General features: G+C 44.4%; 1 pseudogene; it reads left to right on the top strand.

Moving 5' to 3' along the window:
* The first annotated feature begins 223 nt into the window (after positions 1–223).
* LOC123088956 (uncharacterized) lies at positions 224–362 on the top strand (annotated as a pseudogene).
* The last annotated feature ends 18,897 nt before the right edge of the window (positions 363–19,259 follow it).

The raw sequence follows: 19,259 nt of genomic DNA, 5'->3' as shown, positions 1-19,259 counted from the left end.
ATGCCTTCCGACGACTCTCCCTCATGAGATAGCCATCCAGGTTGCATCATGCCACACTTCGGCAGAACTCTGGAACATGGTTGAAGGGATACTCACATCTCGCACCCGTTCCCAGACCACCAACGTCCGGATCATCGCCAACTTGCTGAAGAGAAACTCCTCCATCACCGACTACATCAGGAAGATCAGGTCCCTTTGTGATGAACTGATCATCGCGGGGAAGAGGGTGGATGAGGAAGACATCGTCTCCCACATCCTAGCTGGGCTCGAAGAAGATTTCGAGCCGATGGTTTCTGCCATGTGTTCCCGGGTGGAACCGGTGAATGTGGCCGAGTTGTATCCACAACTGCTCAGCTTTGAGATGAGGCTAAACCTTCGTAGTGGAGGACCGCAGTCCTTTGCCAACGCTGCCACCCGAGGCCGCAAGTTTGCCGGCAGTGGTGGTGACCGCGGTTGCAGACAAGCCGGCGCTACTGGTGATCGCGGCGGCAGCAGCTACTCCAAGTCTGGAGGTCACGGCGGTGGTGGACATGGCGGCAACGGTGGCAGTGGGGGCAACTACAACAACAATGCCTTTGCGCCTAGGGTGCATTGCCAAATCTGTGGAAAGATGGGCCACCCAACATGGAAGTGATGGAAACGCTATGATGAGTCCTACCAAGGAGGTGAAGAGAAGTCGGCCAATCTCGCGGCACTGCAATACGCAGTGGACAGTGTATCTTGACAGTGGTGCCACCGACCACATCATAGGCGACCTGGAGAAGCTTGATACGTCTCCGACGTATCTATAATTTTTATTGTTCCATGCCAATATTCTACAACTTTCATATTCTTTTGGCAACTTTTTATACTATTTTTTAGGACTAACATATTGATCCAGTGCCCAGTGTCAGTTCCTGTCTGTTGCATGTTTTATGTTTTGCAGAAACCCCATATCAAATGGAGTCCAACGGGGATAAAAATGGATGGAGAATTATTTTGGAATATTTATGATTTTTGGGAGGAAGAGTCAACGCAAGACGATGCCCGAGGTGGCCACAAGATAGGGGCCCACGCCCACTTAAAGTGGGCGTGCCCCCCACCCTCGTGGGCCACCCGTAAGGCAGTTGATGCCCTTCTTTGGCCGCAAGAAAGCTAATTTTTGGAAAACAATCTGGGCGAAGCTTTCAATCCAATCGGAGTTACGGATGTCCAGATATAAAGGAAACGGTGCCAGGGAAGAATCAGAGAACGCAGAAACAGAGAGATATATCCAATCTCGGAGGTGCTCTCGCCCCCTCCCACGCCATGGGAGCCAAGGACCAGAGGGGAAACCCTTCTCCCATCTAGGGAGAAGGTCAATGAAGAAGCAGAAGAAGGGGGGGGGGGCTCTGCCCCCCTTGCTTCCGGTGGCGCCGGAGCGCTGCCAGGGGCAATAATCGTCACCGCGACCTTCACCAACACCTCCATCATCTTCACCAACATCTCCATCACCTTCCCCCTTCTATCTATAGCGGTACACTCTCCCGAAACCCGCTGTACCCTCTACTTGAACATGGTGCTTTATGCTTCATATTATTTTCCAATGATGTGTTGCCATCCTATGATGTCTGAGTAGATTTTTGTTGTCCTATCGGTGATTGATGAATTGCTATGATTGGTTTGAGTTGCATGTTTTATTATTGGTGTTGTCCTATTGTGCCATCTATGTCGCGCAAGCGTGAGGGATTCCCGCTGTAGGGTTTGCAATATCCTTATGATTTGCTTATAGTGGGTGGTGTGAGTGAATAGAAGCACAGACCCGAGTAAGTAGGTTGTTTGCGTATGGGATAAAGGGGACTTGATACTAATATGTCTCCAACGTATCTATAATTTTTGATTGTTCCATGCTATTATATTACCCCTTTTGGATGTTTATGGGCTTTATTTTACACATTTATATCATTTTTGGGACTAACCTACTAACCGGAGGCCCTACCCGTATTGCTGTTTTTTTTCCTATTTCAGTATTTCGAAGAAAAGGAATATCAAACGGAGTCCAAACGGAATGAAACCTTCGGATCGTGATTTTTGGAACAGACGTGATCTAGAGGACTTGGAGTGCAAGTCAAGAATCAGCCAAGGCCTCCACGAGATAGGAGGGCACCCCCGCCTATAGGGCGCCTCCCCTGTCGCGTGGGCCCCTCGGGCGTCCACCGACGTACTTCTTCCTCCTATATAAGCCTACGTACCACGAAAACATCCAGGGAGCACCCGAAACACAATTTCCACCGCCGTAACCTTCTGTATCTGCGAGATCCCATCTTGGAGCCGTCGTCGGCGTTCTGCCGGAGGGGGAATCCACGACGGAGGGCTTCTACATCAACACCATAGCCCTTCCGATGAGTTGTGAGTAGTTTACCATAGACCTACGGGTCTATAGTTATTAGCTAGATGGCTTCTTTTCTCTTTTTGGATCTCAATACAATGTTCTCCCCCTCTCTTGTGGAGATCTATTCGATGTAATCTCTTTTTGCGGTGTGTTTGTCGAGATCCGATGAATTTTGGATTTATGATCAAGTTTATCTATGAATAATATTTGAATCTTCTCTGAATTCTTTTATGTATGATTGAGTTATCTTTGCAAGTTTCTTCGAATTATCAGTTTGGTTTGGCCTACTAGATTGATCTTTCTTGCCATGGGAGAAGTGCTTAGCTTTGGGTTCAATCTTGCGGTGTCCTTACCCAATGACAGAAAGGGTTGCAAGGCACGTATTGTATTGTTGCCATCGAGGATAACAAGATGGGGTTTATATCATATTGCTTGAGTTTATCCCTCTAAATCATGTCATCTTGCTTAAGGCGTTACTCTGTTCTTATGAACTTAATACTCTAGATGCAGGCAGGAGTCGGTCGATGTGTGGAGTAATAGTAGTAGATGTAGGCAGGAGTCGGTCTACTTGTTGCGGACGTGATGCCTATATACATGATCATGCCTAGATAATCTCATAATTATTCTCTTTTTTATCAATTGCTCGACAGTAGTTTGTTCACCCACCGTAATACTTATGCTATCTTGAGATAAGCCTCTAGTGAAACCTATGGCCCCCAGGTCTATCTCCTATCATATTTCCTTCCAATCTACTTTTATTTGCATATTTACATTTTGCATCTATATTATAAAATACCAAAAATATATTTATCTTATCATACTATCTCTATCAGATCTCACTTTCACAAGTGGCCGTGAAGGGATTGACAACCCCTTTATTGCGTTGGTTGCGAGTTCTTTGTTTGTTTGTGTAGGTGCGTTGGACTTTTGAGGAGCCTCCTACTAGATTGATACCTTGGTTCTAAAAAACTAAGGGAAATACTTACGCTACTATTGCTGCATCACCCTTTCCTCTTCAAGGAAAACCAACGCAAGCTAAAGACATAGCAGATACTTTAATGCTATGGTTGGGTTTTACCTTAATGATCTTTAGTAGTTGCGGATGCTTGCTAGAGTTCCAATCATAAGTGCATATGGTCCAAGTAGAGAAAGTATGTTAGCTTATGCCTCTCCCTCAAATAGAATTGCAATAGTGATTACCGGTTTAGTAACGTAGTCAATTGCTTAGGGACAATTTCACAAATGTCACCACCACTTTTCCATACTCGCTATATTTACTTTCTTGCTTCTTTATCTAAACAGCCCCTAGTTTATATTTATGTGCTCTTTATTATCTTGCAATGTTATCCTATCACACCTACAAAGTACTTCTAGTTTCATACTTGTTCTAGGTAAAGTGAACGTCAAGTGTGCGTAGAGTCGTATCAGTGGCCGATAGGACTTGAGAGAGTATTTGTTCTACCTTTAGCTCCTCATTGGGTTCGACACTCTTACTTATCGAAAGAGGCTACAACTATCCCATATACTTGTGGGTTATCAAGACCTTTTTCTGGCGCCGTTTCCGGGGAGTCATAGCGTGGGGTGAATATTCTCGTGTGTGCTTGTTTGCTTTATCACTAAGTAATTTTTATATTCGGTTCTTAGTTGTTATTTATCTTTAGTTATGGATATGGAACGCAAAATACCAAAAAAAAATAGGTGTACTTGCTACTCATAGAGATGGGGTAACTCCTAAAACCCCCGATGCTCATTATGTTCAAGATATTATGTACTACTTTGATAATCCTGAGAAAACCCCATCCAACTTTATAATGGGAGACACGTTGGATCAACGTGAATACTTTAGGGATTATCACTCGACACAAAAATGGAAACTATTATGGGATAAATTTATTACGTTGAGTTAGTATGCCCGGGATCTATGCTTGAGATATGATGTTACTTGTTTCTCTAGGATGAAGGCTCCACACCTTCCCTTTTCATGCAAATTTAATGATAATGAAACCTTAGCTTCTTATGCTAATGGTATATATGATTACTATGATGTGGAACAAATAGAAGAATTTGTTGCTTTTAAGGCTGCTTATGAAATTGAATCTTTGTTTGAAAAGTATGAAGCTTTAGATGATGATGTTTATAGGCCTGAAAATCTTGCTATACTTAGATATTGCTAAGAAACTTATGAATACAATTACTATATTAATGCATTTATTGAGAAAGTCTCCGCTGTCCCAGAGGAGACTAATATTTTGCAGGAAGCTATGGAAGAAGAAATTTATGAAACCGTGAGCTCATTGGATGAAAAAGATGATGAGTGATAACCCACAAGTGTAGGGGATTGCAACAGCTTTCGAGGGTGAGGTACAACCCAAATTTATTGATTCGACACAAGGGGAGCCAAAGAATATTCTTAAGTATTAGCAGTTGAGTTGTCAATTCAAGCACACCTGGATAACTTAATATCTGCAGCAAAGTATTTAGTAGCAAAGTAGTATGATAATAAAGGTAACGGTGGAAAAGGTAAAGATAATAGTTTTGGGGTTTTTGTAGTAATTGTAACAGTAGCAACGGAAAAGTAAATAAGCAAAGAACAATGTATGAAAAGCTCGTAGGCAATGGATCAGTGATGGATAATTATGCCGGATGCGATTCCTCATGTAATAGCTATAACATAGGGTGACACAGAACTAGCTCCAATTCATCAATGTAATGTATTCATGTATTCCGTAAATAGTCGTACGTGCTTGTGGAAAACAACTTGCATGACATCTTTTGTCCTACCCTCCGTGGCAGCGGGGTCCTAGTGGAAACTAAGGGATATTAAGGCCTCCTTTTAATAGAGAACCAGACCAAAGCATTAACACATAGTGAATACATGAACTCCTCAAACTACGGTCATCATCGAGAAGTATCCCGATTATTGTCACTTCAGGGTTATCGGATCATAACACCTAATAGGATAGGATCAAGAACAGACATATATTCATGAAAACATAATAGGTTCAGATCTTAAATCATGGCACTCGGGCCCTAGTGACAAGCATTAAGCATAGCTATGTCATAGCAACATCAATCTCAAAACATAGTGGATACTAGGGATCAAACCCTAACAAAACTAACTTGATCACCGTCCAGCAAGCCTACAATTGAATTACTCACGCACGACGGTGAGCATCATGAAATTGGTGATGGAGGATGGTTGATGATGACGACGGCGACGAATCCCCCTCTCTGGAGCACCGAACGGACTCCAGATCAGCCCTCCCGAGAGAGATTAGGGCTTGGCGGCGGCTCCGTGTCGTAAAACGCGATGAAACTTTCTCTCTGATTTTTTTCTCCGTGAAACGGAATATATGTCGCCCAAAAATTCTTATTAATTCCAAAAAGTGCCTCCGTGGATTTTCAGGACATTTCGAGAACTTTTCTTTTCTAAACATAAAACAACATCATGGCAGTTCTGCTGAAAACAGTGTCTGTCCGGGTTAGTTTCATTCAAATCATGCAAGTTAGAGTCCAAAACAAGGGCAAAAGTGTTTGGAAAAGTAGATACGTTGGAGACGTATCAACTCCCCCAAGCTTAAACCTTTGTTTGTCCTCAAGCAATTCAGTTGATAGACTAAAAGCGATAAAGAAAAACTTTTACAAACTCTGTTTGCTCTTGTTTTTGTAAACATGAAAAGTCAGCATTCAAGTTTCAGCAAATATTATGAACTAACCATACTCACAATAACACTTGGGTCTCACAATTACTCATATCAATAGCATAATCAGCTAGCGAGCCATAATAATAAAACTCGGATGACAACACTTTCTCAAAACAATCATAACATGATATAACAAAATGGTATCTCGCTAGCCCTTTCTGAGACCGCAAAACATAAATGCAGAGCACCTTTAAAGATCGAGGACTAACTAAACATTGTAATTCATGGTAAAAGAGATCCAGTCAAGTCATACCCAATATAAACCAATAGTAATGAATGCAAATGACAGTGTGCTCTCCAGCGGGTGCTTTTTAATAAGAAGGGTGATGACTCAACATAAAAGTAAATAGATAGGCCCTTCGCAGAGGGAAGCAGGGATTTGTAGAGGTGCCAGAGCTCGATTTTAAAATAGAGATTGAATAACATTTTGAGCAGCATACTTTCGCTGTCAACGCAACAACTATGAGATGGTTGTATCTTCCATACTACATGCATTATAGGCAGTTCCCAAACAGAAAGGTAAAGGTTTATACTCCCCCAACCACCAACAAGCATCAATCCATGGCTTGCTCGAAACGAGTGCCTCCAACTAACAACAGCCTTGGGGGAGTTTTGTTTAATTATATTGATTTGCTTGGATCTTTTTGGATCATAGGACTGGGCGTCCCGATTATCGGCCCTTTCTCGCGAATGAGGAGCGGAGTCCACTCCTCTTGAGAATAACCCACCTAGCATGGAAGATAAAGGCATCCCTAGTTGAAACATGAGCTGCTCGAGCATACAAAACAGGATTTCATTTGAAGGTTTGGAGTTTGGCACACACAAATTTACTTGGAACGGCAGGTAAATACCGCATATAGGAAGGTATAGTGGACTCATATGGAACAACTTTGGGGTTTAAGGAGTTTGAATGTACAAGCAGTATTCCCGCTTAGTACAGGTGAAGGCTAGCAAAAGACTGGGAAGCGACCAACTGAGAGAGCGACAACAGTCATAAACATGCACTAAAATTAATTTACACCGAGTACAAGCATGAGTAGGATATAATCTACCATGAATATAAATATCATGAAGGCAATGTTGATTTGTTTCAACTACATGCATGAACATGTGCCAAGTCGAGTCACTCAATTCATTCAAAGGAGGATACCATCCAATCATACCACATCATAATCATTCTAATAGCATGTTGGCACGCAAGGTAAACCATTATAACTCATAGCTAATCAAGCATGGCACAAGCAACTATAATCTACAAATGTCATTGCAAATATGTTTACCTCATAATAAGCTGACTCAGAAACGATGAACTCATCATATTTACAAAAACAAGAGAGGTCGAGTTCATACCAGCTTTTCTCATCCCAATAAGTCCATCATATATCGTCATTATTGCCTTTCACTTGCATGACCGAATGATGTGTATAATAATAAGAGTGCACGTGCATTGGACTAAGCTGGAATCTGCAAGCATTCAACTCAAAAGAGAAGACAAGTAATATGGGCTCTAAATTAAATAAACAATCATGCATATGAGAGCCACTAAACATTTTCAATATGGTCTTCTCGGCCCCCAAAGGAAATAAAATAAAATAAAACTATTTGCACAGGAAATCTCCCAACAAGTAAGAAGAAGAACTAGAAATCTTTTTGGGTTTTCATTTTAATTTCTACTACAAGCATGCAAATTAAATTAACTAATTTTTTTGTTTTTTCTCAAGGTTTATCAAACACACAAGAATAAAACTAGAAAAAGGAATCTAAACTAGCATGGATAATACAATGAAAGAGTATGAGTACTGACGACTAGTGTGTGAACATGAATGTAAAGTCGGTGAGAAATACGTACTCCCCCAAGCTTAGGCTTTTGGCCTAAGTTGGTCTAGTACCAAGGACCGCTACTACTCTCCCTGGTGTAATGGGAGGTGTAATCAGGATACCACTGGCTGGTCATCTCTGGATCCCACTGGACAGATGATGCACGATAAGGGTCCAGTTCAGGTTCCGGCTTAGGTTCTGCTTCTGGAGTAAAAGCTTGGGCTCGATGATTGTTCACCGCTTTGTCACGACCGGTTTTTCAATAAAAATGTTTATTGAGAAAACCAATCTTTAAATCCCAGTATAGGAAAAGTCATCCTTTCTGGTAGACAAAAGCTTGATAAACAGAGAACCAGTAGCATCAAACATATTATAGGGTTGAGCTGAGGTTGCTCAACAATTTATTACAGACTCGCCAATATATTACATATGGGCGGTTATGACACAGGGTTGTGGTGGCATGCTACTAGCTCGCGGAAAAGTGATGGTGGATAACTTGACTTCTACTGGCAGCACATCGAGCGTCGAGGTGAGGCTCGATGAATTTATTTCGGGGTTGCGGAAGCGGATAATACAATGACCAAGACAGGATCGCACGGGACTGACTGGGACTCCTCTAGGCGTCGGACTCGCTATCAAACTCTTCATCCATGAGATCGCCTTCATCAGCATCTAGCCAAATCAACAAGCCATGTGAGTACTTGAAAGTACTCGCAAGACAGTTCGGACAAAAGATACAATCAGTGAATGCATGAATGCGTCATGAACAAAATATGATACTCAAATAACAATGGTAATATTTCAGAACTTGATGTATACAAAATATTTAATAACTGAAAAACCGATCGGGTGTCTGGAGCGATGCCTCGAAAGGTAAATAAATAAAAATGCATGCTGCAGTCGGGCGTCTTAGCGACACCACATAAAGGGCTTTAAAAGAAATGCCACAGTCGGACGTCTGGGCAACATCACATAAAGGGCTTTAAAAGAAATACCACAGTCGGACATCTGAGCGACATCACAGACTGGGCTTTAACAAAAGCAAATAACAGGTATGCCACCGACGGATGTCTGAGCGACATCACAGACAGGGCTTTAACAAAAGCAAATAATAGGTACGCCACCGTCGGACGTTTGAGCGACATCACAGACAGGGCCTTGTAATAAATGTAAATAACGAGATTAGTCCATCCATAAGAATAATCTTTTAACCGAATTTATTACACATAAATCCCACCAGAGTTTTTTTCACTGAGGCTGATACCTGACAAGATAAGATAATTATAGTACTTGAACAAAGTACAAGATAATTGAAAGACTTGGGACTCTGCAGAGTTTGGATGAACTGACCACAGCCAACGGATTTCCGTAGTCACGAAGGACTAGTTCCGTTTAGGGTATTTCAGTAGAAATACATTTAACTAGTACACATCCATTTCACCTCACGATGCCAGGAATCACCCTGGGCAACGTCCAAGAAAAACTTTGAGACGGGGAGGCGACAACCTCGAATAGCATGGGATCAAATTTCTATACGCGCGCTCTAAGGGGTGCCCCCCTCTCGGTCCCAACCGGAAACACCCATGCCCCCTGACCGGATGATGGGCTTTAATCCAGGGCCATGGAACCCTCATCCCGGCCTCTCCACTTGGTGTGTACCAGGAAAACGGTTGCAACATACTATGCCATATCCCTTGCGGAAAACATGTGGCAGCACAGGAAGGAAATGAAGGGAATATGATTTGATCATGTTGACACTGCTGTCAAAAGGACTGGCCTAAGCCTGGCATGTCACAACACTGCCATCTTACCCATCCTCATGCCAGCACATGGCTATGCAATTATGTATCCAACAACATAATGCTTACCGAAGCTTACTTTCCGATTATGTATATGAAATATAACATTCAAATTGTTCAAAAACATGCCATGATCATACTAAGATGCAAACACGCAACAACACTCATCATATCAAGAGTTCAAACATGCTTTCCTGGTTCGGAGTAGTCGGAGTCTAACTGTGCGAGGTTTGCAGCTCCGTCACCTCCTCCGGTATCTACGGTACAAGAAAAATACGTATGCAACGTAAACACCATGAGTGCACCGAAAAGTGTTCCAAATAATTTTCAAATAATTATGATAAAAAACTATACAAAAATTTGAAGAGGCCAGAAAAAGAATCACTCAAAAATTCCTTTCTGCTAAAAAGTTATAAGGGTTTTAACCCAAGGACTCATCTGTAATGAAACAGAAAACTTCCAGGGGGCTTTGCAGAAAAATACGGAAAAACGGTTCAGAGAGGAAGCGTATTTGCCAGAGTATGCCTTCTGCAAATGATAAAAAAAACAAAAAGAGAGGCTGACGGGCGGGTCCCACACGTCAGGTTTGAAAGTTCAAACAGGGGAGTCGGGGCTCGTCGGCGCCCGAGAGCCGCGGTGGTCGCCAGCGGCGATCCACGGCAAGGCAGGGAGATCGGAGTGTACCTCCGTGATCAGGGTGCAATTCCGCGTCTGTGGGAGGTGGTGGTGGTCGCCGGCAAGTACGACGTCGGCAGCGATGCTTGCTCCGGTGGACGGTGATTCGGGTGGTTGTGCATCTCGCCGGAGAGAGCTGCGGAGGTGGAATTGGTGAGGGGGTTAGACTCGCGATAGTATGAGAAGGTATCTGACGAGGTTAGGGCGCCGGAGATGGCCTTACTGGAGTGAATCACGGTGGGGGCCGAGGCGAAACGAAGTGGCCGGAGTCGGGGAAGGAGAGCTCCTCGTGGCTCGTTCAGTGGCTGGGCGGGGTCTGATGAGGTAGAGGAGGTGTGCGGGGGCGAGAGCAAGCTCGGGGTGCTATATATAGCCGCCCCGAGGCGGTTGCCGAGAACGTGGTTGTCCGGCGAGATGATTACGGCGGCCCTGTGGTTGCACGGGAGGGTTCAGAGGCTGAGCGTCGTCGTGGGTGTTCCCTGGTTCCGTTTAGGTGCTAACCGCGTCGGGATTTGGTGGTTTAGGGGGAGCTCGACGGAACGGGGCGGCGCGGTCCCGTCGGCGGCAGGGAGCACGCTCTGTGCATGCCGCGCCACGGCGACGGTGCTGCATGCGTGCGCTGGCGAGGAAATGGCCACACGGAGCCACCAGGGGGTTTGGGCGGTGCCGAACGGCGTTATGCCGCTGTTCTGCTTCCTGTCGGCCGCTAGGGTGATCCGGCCGCCGCAAAGCACGCCGGCGTAGGCGGGCCAGGGCGCCACCGACGCCAGGAAGGTGCCAAGCGCATGTGTGCGGCTCCGGACAAGCAAGCGAGGCCGTGAGCAAAGTGCCAAGCGCACTGTGAGCATGTGACTGATCGACACTGAAATTCTGAACTTAACTGAATATGAACAGAACAATGCATGCAAGGTGTTCGATAGAATGATCCAGGCATGTAGGGATTTTTTCTTGAGCTGGTTTCTGGTGGAGGGGCCTCTCATTGCATCTAGAGGCTGCCTGAATATTTGTAGATTTTTTGGAGAGGTGTAGATATGAATTTCACCAAATTTGGCAAATCTGGTCCAAACTTGCAGTGAGTGAAATTTGAAATATTTGAACATGAGAAGAGTGGATCAAGATGGTTCTGGGTTTTGGGTACAAAGGACTATCCAGGGGTGTTGAGTTGAGCTCAAGTATCAAAAGCATTAGGGCACTTGCTTTGTAATTCACTTAGGCTTCAAAGAAAAGACAAAATTATTTTGGGAGGAGAAAAAGTTGGAATAAAATCCAAAAATGGATTTTATTAGTTTGGACAGAAGGTTTGGGTTGCACCAAAGTGGGAGGAGGGGTTTTTCGGAAAATTTCACCATAGGAGGCATGGTAAAATTTAGAAGGATCAAAACCAAATAAAAGCCCAAAAACTAAAAGGGTTTTCTTTTTAAAAGAAACTAAATCCAAGAAAATATTTTTGAGAGGGCAAACTTAGAAGATGGTTTTTAGGAAGGGTTTAAATGACCTTCTTTCTAACCAAGCAAGGCTCTTTTGAAAGACAAACCACCAAAATTTTTGGAGTGTCACAGCACCTACCCCCTTAGGAAAAATCTCGTCCCCGAGATTTCAGCTGATCCTTAAACAGGTGTGGGTGCTCTGTCCGAAGAAAATCCTCGCTCTCCCAAGTTGCTTCATCCTCGGTGTGATTACTCCATTGAACTCTGAAAAACTTAATGGTTTTCCGTCGGGTCCTCCTCTCAGATTCTTCCAATATATTTATCAGGTGCTCCCGGTAAGTGAGGTCTGGTTGCATGTCAATATACTCATGTGAAACTTGCTTCTCTGGGTTGCTCATGTATTTTCTGAACTGCGAGATGTGAAACACGTTGTGGATACCGGATAAGTCTCCGGGTAGGTCTAGCTGATAGGCTACCTTGCCTCGTCGGGCCACTATATGAAATGGTCCGATGAATCTTGGTGCTAGTTTCCCCTTAATCTTGAATCGTTGCAGACCCTTCATAGGAGAAACTCTCAGGTATACCAATTCTCCAGGTTCAAAACTGATTTCCCGATGCTTTTGGTCATAATAACTCTTTTGCCGACTTTGAGCTGTTTTGAGTCGTTCCCTAATTGTCTTAACTTTCTCCTCGGCCTCCTTGAGCATATCTAGGCCAAAGATATGGCTGTCACCGGTCTCCGACCAATTTAGCGGGGTACGACATCTTCTCCCATATAGAGCTTCAAAGGGTGCCATTTGCAAGCTGGCTTGATAGCTGTTGTTGTATGCGAACTCTGCATATGGCAAACTTTCTTCCCAACTGTTCCCGTAGGTGAGGACACAGGCTCTTAGCATGTCTTCTAGGATTTGGTTTACGCGTTCCGTCTGCCCATCAGTCTGGGGATGGTATGCGGTACTCAAGGCTAGTTGGGTTCCCACTGCCTGTTGTAGGTGATCCCAGAATGTAGAGACGAACTGTGTGCCTCTATCGGAGATGGTAGTCTTATGGACTCCATGCAGGCAGACGATACGGGCAAGATAAAGTCTGGCTAGTCTCTGAGTGGTGTAAGTTGTTTTTACCGGAATAAAATGTGCCACCTTGGTTAATCTGTCGGTTATGACCCATATGGCATCGTTTCCGTGTCGTGACCGTGGCAGTCCAACGATAAAGTCCATTCCAATCTCGTCCCATTTCCACTCGGGTATCTTATTTGGCTGTAACAGTCCGGCTGGTTTCTGGTGCTCGGCCTTGATACGTTGACAAGAGTCACAGCATGCAATGAACATGGCTATATCTCTCTTCATACCGTGCCACCAAAAATTTTCCTGAAGGTCTTTGTATATTTTTGTCCCTCCAGGATGGATTGAATACGGAGCTGTGTGACTTTCAGTTAATATCTGCTGTTTGAGGTTCTTGACATTTGGTACGCATAGCCTTTTTCCGTACCACAATATTCCTTGCTCATCTATGTTGAATTCTGAGGCTCTTCCCAAACTCACTTTCCTTTTTATGCCCACAATGCATGGGTGTCCGTGCTGGGCTTCCCTGATCCTTTCCAATAGGGTAGGCTGTATTTCTATATTCGACACACTGCCTTCGGTGACCATTATTAGATTGAGTCAGGCAAATTCCTGCTGAAATTCTGGCCTCAACTTTGGTATATTGTCGTCGTCCGTAATGGGATTTCGACTAAGTGCATCTGCCACAACATTTGCTTTTTCGGGATGATAGTGGATTCCAACATCATAATCCTTCACCAACTCTAACCAGCGTCGTTGCCGTAAATTTAACTCTGGTTGTGTGAAAATATACTTAAGACTCTTATGGTCTGTGTATATTTCACAATGATTCCCAAGTAGGAAGTGTCTCCATTCCTTGAGTGCATGGATGACCGCTGCTAATTCCAAGTCATGAGTGGGATAATTTTCCTCATGCTTGCATAGTAGTCTGGAGACATACGCAACTACCTTGCCTTCTTGCATCAATATGCATCCGAGGCCTTTCCGGGATGCGTCACAATACACCTTAAAGTTCTTGTGTATATCTGGCACAATTAGTACTGGTGCCGTTGTTAATTTGCTTTTTAGCTCTTGGAAGCTTTTCTCACATGCTTCTATCCATTCAAATCTCTTGCCTTTCTTGAGCAATTGTGTCATGGGCTTTGCTATAGTGGAGAATCCTTCAATAAATCTCCGATAATAGCCTGCCATTCCCAAGAAACTCCGTACGTCCGTTACGTTAGCTGGCAGTTTCCAGCCAAGTACGGCCTTGACTTTTTTCGGATTTACTGCAATACCTTCTTGGGTTAGCACGTGGCCCAGAAAACCCACCTGCCTTAGCCAAAATTCACATTTGCTGAATTTGGCGTACAATTGATGTTTCCTGAGTTCTCCGAGTACAATCCTGAGATGTTCAGCGTGCTCTTCAGGCGTTTTGGAATATATTAGAATGTCATCGATGAATACCACAACAAACTTGTCCATATACTTCATAAATACTTTGTTCATGAGGTGAACAAAATATGCGGGGGCGTTGGTTAGCCCAAATGGCATTACTGTGAACTCATACAGCCCATATCTGGAGGTGAAAGCGGTCTTGGGAATATCTTCTGTTCGCACCTTTAATTGGTGGTATCCTGATCTCAAATCAATTTTTGAGAAGACTTTGGCCTGTGCGAGTTGATCGAATAAATCATTTATTTGGGGCATTGGGTATTTGTTCTTGATAGTGACCATGTTGAGAGCTCGATAATCAATACACAACCTCATTGTTCCATCCTTCTTCTTGGCAAATAAAATTGGAGAACCCCAAGGTGAGGAGCTGGCTCGTATGTATCCTTTCTCCAATAATTCTTTTATTTGCTTCTTCAACTCTACCAATTCGGATGGTGCCATTCTGTAAGGTTTCTTGTAAATAGGAGTGGTTCCGGGTGCCAGCTCAATGCTGAATTCTATCTCTCGGTCTGGTGGCATGCCTGGTAGTTCTTCTGGAAATACATCTGGAAATTCACATACCACTGGAATCTTGTTCAGCTCAGAAACGTCCACCTTGTTTAATCTAGGTTGCCGAGGTATTTGTCTCTCTTTGGCTGAAACTTTTATTTTCTTCCCTTGATGGTGGGTGAGAATCACGGTACGGTTGAAACAGTCAATAAAACCTTTGTTGGTGGTCAACCAATCCATTCCTAGGATGACATCCAGTCCTTTGCTTTCCAGTACAATAAGGTTGGCGAAAAATTTCAATCCTTCAAATTCAATAACCACACCTTGACAGTAACTCTGGGTCACTTGCTTAATCCCAGGGGACTTGATGATCATTGATTTTTCCAAAGGAAGCATCGAAAAATTATTTTGCAAGGCAAAACTTTTCGAAACGAATGAGTGAGAAGCTCCAGAATCAAACAAAACCATGGCAGGTATTGTGTTGACGGGGTACGTACCGAGTACGATATCTGGGGCGTTCTGTGCTTCCTCTCGGGTCACGTGGTTCAAGTGACCTTTCCGGTGGTTGTTGTTGGGGTTGAAATTGCTTCGCTTTGGTGCTGAATTATTGCCACCATTATTGAGCTTCGGGGTTGAGTTCCTTGGCTTGGGGCACTGCTTGGCATAGTGACCTTCTTCTCCACAAACATAACAGGTAACGCCTGGGCGATAGGTGAACTCTTTGTCTGTGGCATGGAAATTCTTGATTGGACGTGGATTATTCGTCGGGGTTTTGTGTGAATCCCCCTTCTGAAATTCCTTCTTGCTTCTGTGATTGCGAGAAAAAGTAGTCTGGTCCCTTTTCCGTTTGCGGAAATCTTCCAGGCTACGTCGCTCATTTTCCAGGGTAATGGCCTTATCCACCAGTGTTTTAAAATCTGGAAAGGTATGCACAACTAGCTGGCACTTAAGGGCGGGTGCCAGGCCTTCCAAGAATTTTTCCATCTTCTTGCTCTCGGTCATGCGTTCTTCATTGGCATAGCGAGACAGCAAAGTGAACTGGCTGTTGTATTCTGACACTGTCATGGCCCTTTGCTTGAGTTCATCAAATTCTTTCTTCTTCATTTTCATGACGCTCTTAGGAATATGTGCCCCATGAAAACCTTCTTTGAAATTTTCCCATGTGATCTCATTTTCGTTGGGGTGCATGTGCAGGAAGTTTTCCCACCACGATGCAGCTGCCCCTGTGAGATAATGTGGTGCATACAGTACTTTTTCACGGTCTGAATATTGTGCGATAATTAATTTTCTCTCCATGTCTCGAAGCTAGTCATCGGCCTCAAGAGGCTTGTCAGTATGGGAAAATGTTGGAGGACGCGTCTTTTGTAACTCAGATAATTTGGATTGCGTTGATACTGACCACGGTTATTTCCCATATTGATGAATTGGTTCATCATTTCCTGGTGATGCTGCGGACTCTGTTCATACAAACGACACACTTGTGTAAAAGCTGTTTCACTGTCCTGTTGACTTGTCTGACCCTGAGTGAAATTCTGGTTCTGCGGTGTGCCATTATTTTCTTCTGGCTGAGTTGGCATGGAGCGCGTCCAAGGACGAGACATCTTTCACTCTGGGGATATATTTTGTGAACTCGCAAGATAAGAAAGAGAGTCGCAAAAGTCAATAAAATCACACCCAAAGAACATTTTTAAACTCAAGGATATTTTCGAAAACACACGATCGCGCACGGAGAAGGACTAGTGCATATCTTACACGCGGGCATAATTATACATTACATCACTCAGGATATGCGTACATAATCCTGACATGTTATTTAAACTAGTGCACGCCTCCTGATTCTACATGATGCGCAAACAGGCTACTTCTCACAACCTAAGTACATAAAAACATATTACACAAGTCGATACATCGCATGGCGTCTATGCGTACTTAGTCGGAGATGGTGAGGATCTCCCTTGGCCTGCCGAGGGTGAGACGCAGAGACGCTGGGGAATCTACCTCCTCCTCGCTAATAGGTTCCAGACAAGAAACGTTGTGCTGGGCTGATGGAGCAGGTGCCGTAGGCGGAATAACACGAGTACGAGTAGGTGGAATAGGTGGGGTAGCACGTATGGGAGTGGGTGCACAAGTGGTGCAGAGCGGGCGGGAGTGGGTGCAACAAGTGGTGCAAAGCGGGCGGGAGTGGGTGCAATAGCCTGGTTAAATTCCTCTGTGGTAGGCAGACGACGAGAAGTGGCGAGTATGGAAGGTGAGTGAGAGGCTGCGGATGACACGAAAGTCAATGGTGGAGCAGTGTGTAGGAGTTCCCTCCTGTTAGCAGCACGGCCATGAACTGAGTCCATGCGTGCAGCTACGAGGTCATCCCCAATGCAATCGAATGCTGCCTCCAGGGCTCGGAGGTACCCGACAAGCATCTCAAAGGCTTCGTCTCGCTCTCCTCTAGGGCAAGAGAAAGAGTAGTGACAAGTGTAAGGCACATGGCATGGAAGGTAGCGGTAGCGACGGGTCTTCATTGCAGGAAGAACATCTCGAAGACGGGCTATCGTTTCGCGGGGCAGCCATCTGCATAGCATGCCTTTCTGTAGGCATGGCTCTCCCCACGAATCGGAGGCGGCGTATTTCAGCATGGCCTCCCCTGAATTGCACCGCGGCCTGGTGCATAGTCAGACTGTCGTTGATCTTGTGTGGATAAAGCGTGAAGACTGGGCGCACGGATGGCCCCATCGCGACCTGAACGATGAAGGAGAGGAGTTTGACGAACCCCTCAGGCACGTTGGCGAACATTTGAGACTCGCAGTCGTTGCCGGCCATCTACAAAAGTAGGCAAAAATTCTGAGTGATCAGATCGTAAAATTTTATGCTGACTGTCAGAAAAATGACTACATTTGTAAAAAACATGAATAACTCTATCATGCTAATAACCAATTAGCGCTCGCACCTAGTGGCTTCCTACAGTCAGCCTGGCTCTGGTTACCAAGTCTGTCACGACCGGTTTTTCAATAAAAATGTTTATTGAGAAAACCAATCTTTAAATCCCAGTATAGGAAAAGTCATCCCTTCTGGTAGACAAAAGCTTGATAAACAGAGAACCGGTAGCATCAAATATATTATAGGGTTGAGCTAAGGTTGCTCAACAATTTATTACAGACTCGCCAATATATTACATATGGGCGGTCATGACACAGGGTTGTGGTGGCATGCTACTAGCTCGCGGAAAAGTGATGGTGGATAACTTGACTTCTACTGGCAGCACATCGACCGTCGAGGAGAGGCTCCATGAATTTATCTCGGGGTTGCGGATGCGGATAATACAATGACCAAGACAGGATCGCACGGGACTGACTGGGAATCCTCTAGGCGTCGGACTCGCTATCAAACTCTTCATCCATGAGATCGCCTTCATCAGCATCTGGCCAAATCAACAAGCCAGGTGAGTACTTGAAAGTACTCGCAAGAGAGTTCGGACAAAAGATACAATCAATGAATGCATGAATGCGTCATGAACAAAGTATCATACTCAAATAACAACGGTAATATTTCAGAACTTGATGTATAAGAAAAATTTAATAACTGAAAAACCGATCGGGTGTCTTGAGCGACGCCTCGAAAGGTAAGTAAATAAAAATGCATGCCATACTCGGGCGTCTTAGCGACACCACATAAAGGGCTTTAAAAGAAATGCCACAGTCGGACGTCTGGGCGACATCACATAAAGGGCTTTAAAAGAAATACCACAGTCGGACGTCTGAGCGACATCACAGACAGGGCTTTAACAAAAGCAAATAATAGGTATGCCACCGTCCGACGTCTGAGCGACATCACAGATAGGGCTTTAACAAAAGAAAATAACAGGTATGCCACCGTCGGACGTCTGAGCGACAACACAGACAGGGCCTTGTAATAAATGTAAATAACGAGATTGGTCCATCCACAAGAATAATCTTTTAACCGGATTTATTACACATAAATCCCACCGGAGTTTTTGTCACTGAGGCTGATACCTGACAAGATAAGATAATTATAGTACTTGAACAAAGTACAAGATAATTGAAAGATTTGAGACTCTGCAGAGTTTGGATGAACTGACCACAGCCAACGGATTTCCGTAGTCACGAAGGACTAGTTCCGTTTATTGTATTTCAGTAGAAACACATTCAACTAGTACACACCCATTTCACCTCACGATGCCAGGAATCACCCTGGGCAACGTCCAAGAAAAACTTTGAGACGGGGAGGCCACAACCTCGAATAGCATGGGATCAAATTTCTATACGCGCGCTCTAAGGGGTGCCCCCCTCTCGGTCCCAACCGGAAACACCCATGCCCCCTGACCGGATGATGGGCTTTAATCCAGGGCCATGGAACCCTCATCCCGGCCTCTCCACTTGGTGTGTACCAGGAAAACGGTTGCAACTTACTATGCCATATCCCTTGCGGAAAACATGTGGCAGCATAGGAAGGAAATGAAGGGAATATGATTTGATCATGTTGACACTGCTGTC

Source organism: Triticum aestivum, chromosome 4A (assembly GCF_018294505.1).
Source record: "Triticum aestivum cultivar Chinese Spring chromosome 4A, IWGSC CS RefSeq v2.1, whole genome shotgun sequence".
Classification (NCBI taxonomy): domain Eukaryota; kingdom Viridiplantae; phylum Streptophyta; class Magnoliopsida; order Poales; family Poaceae; genus Triticum; species Triticum aestivum.
Note: the sequence above shows the minus strand (reverse complement) of the source record. Positions and strands in the feature narration are given on the sequence as shown.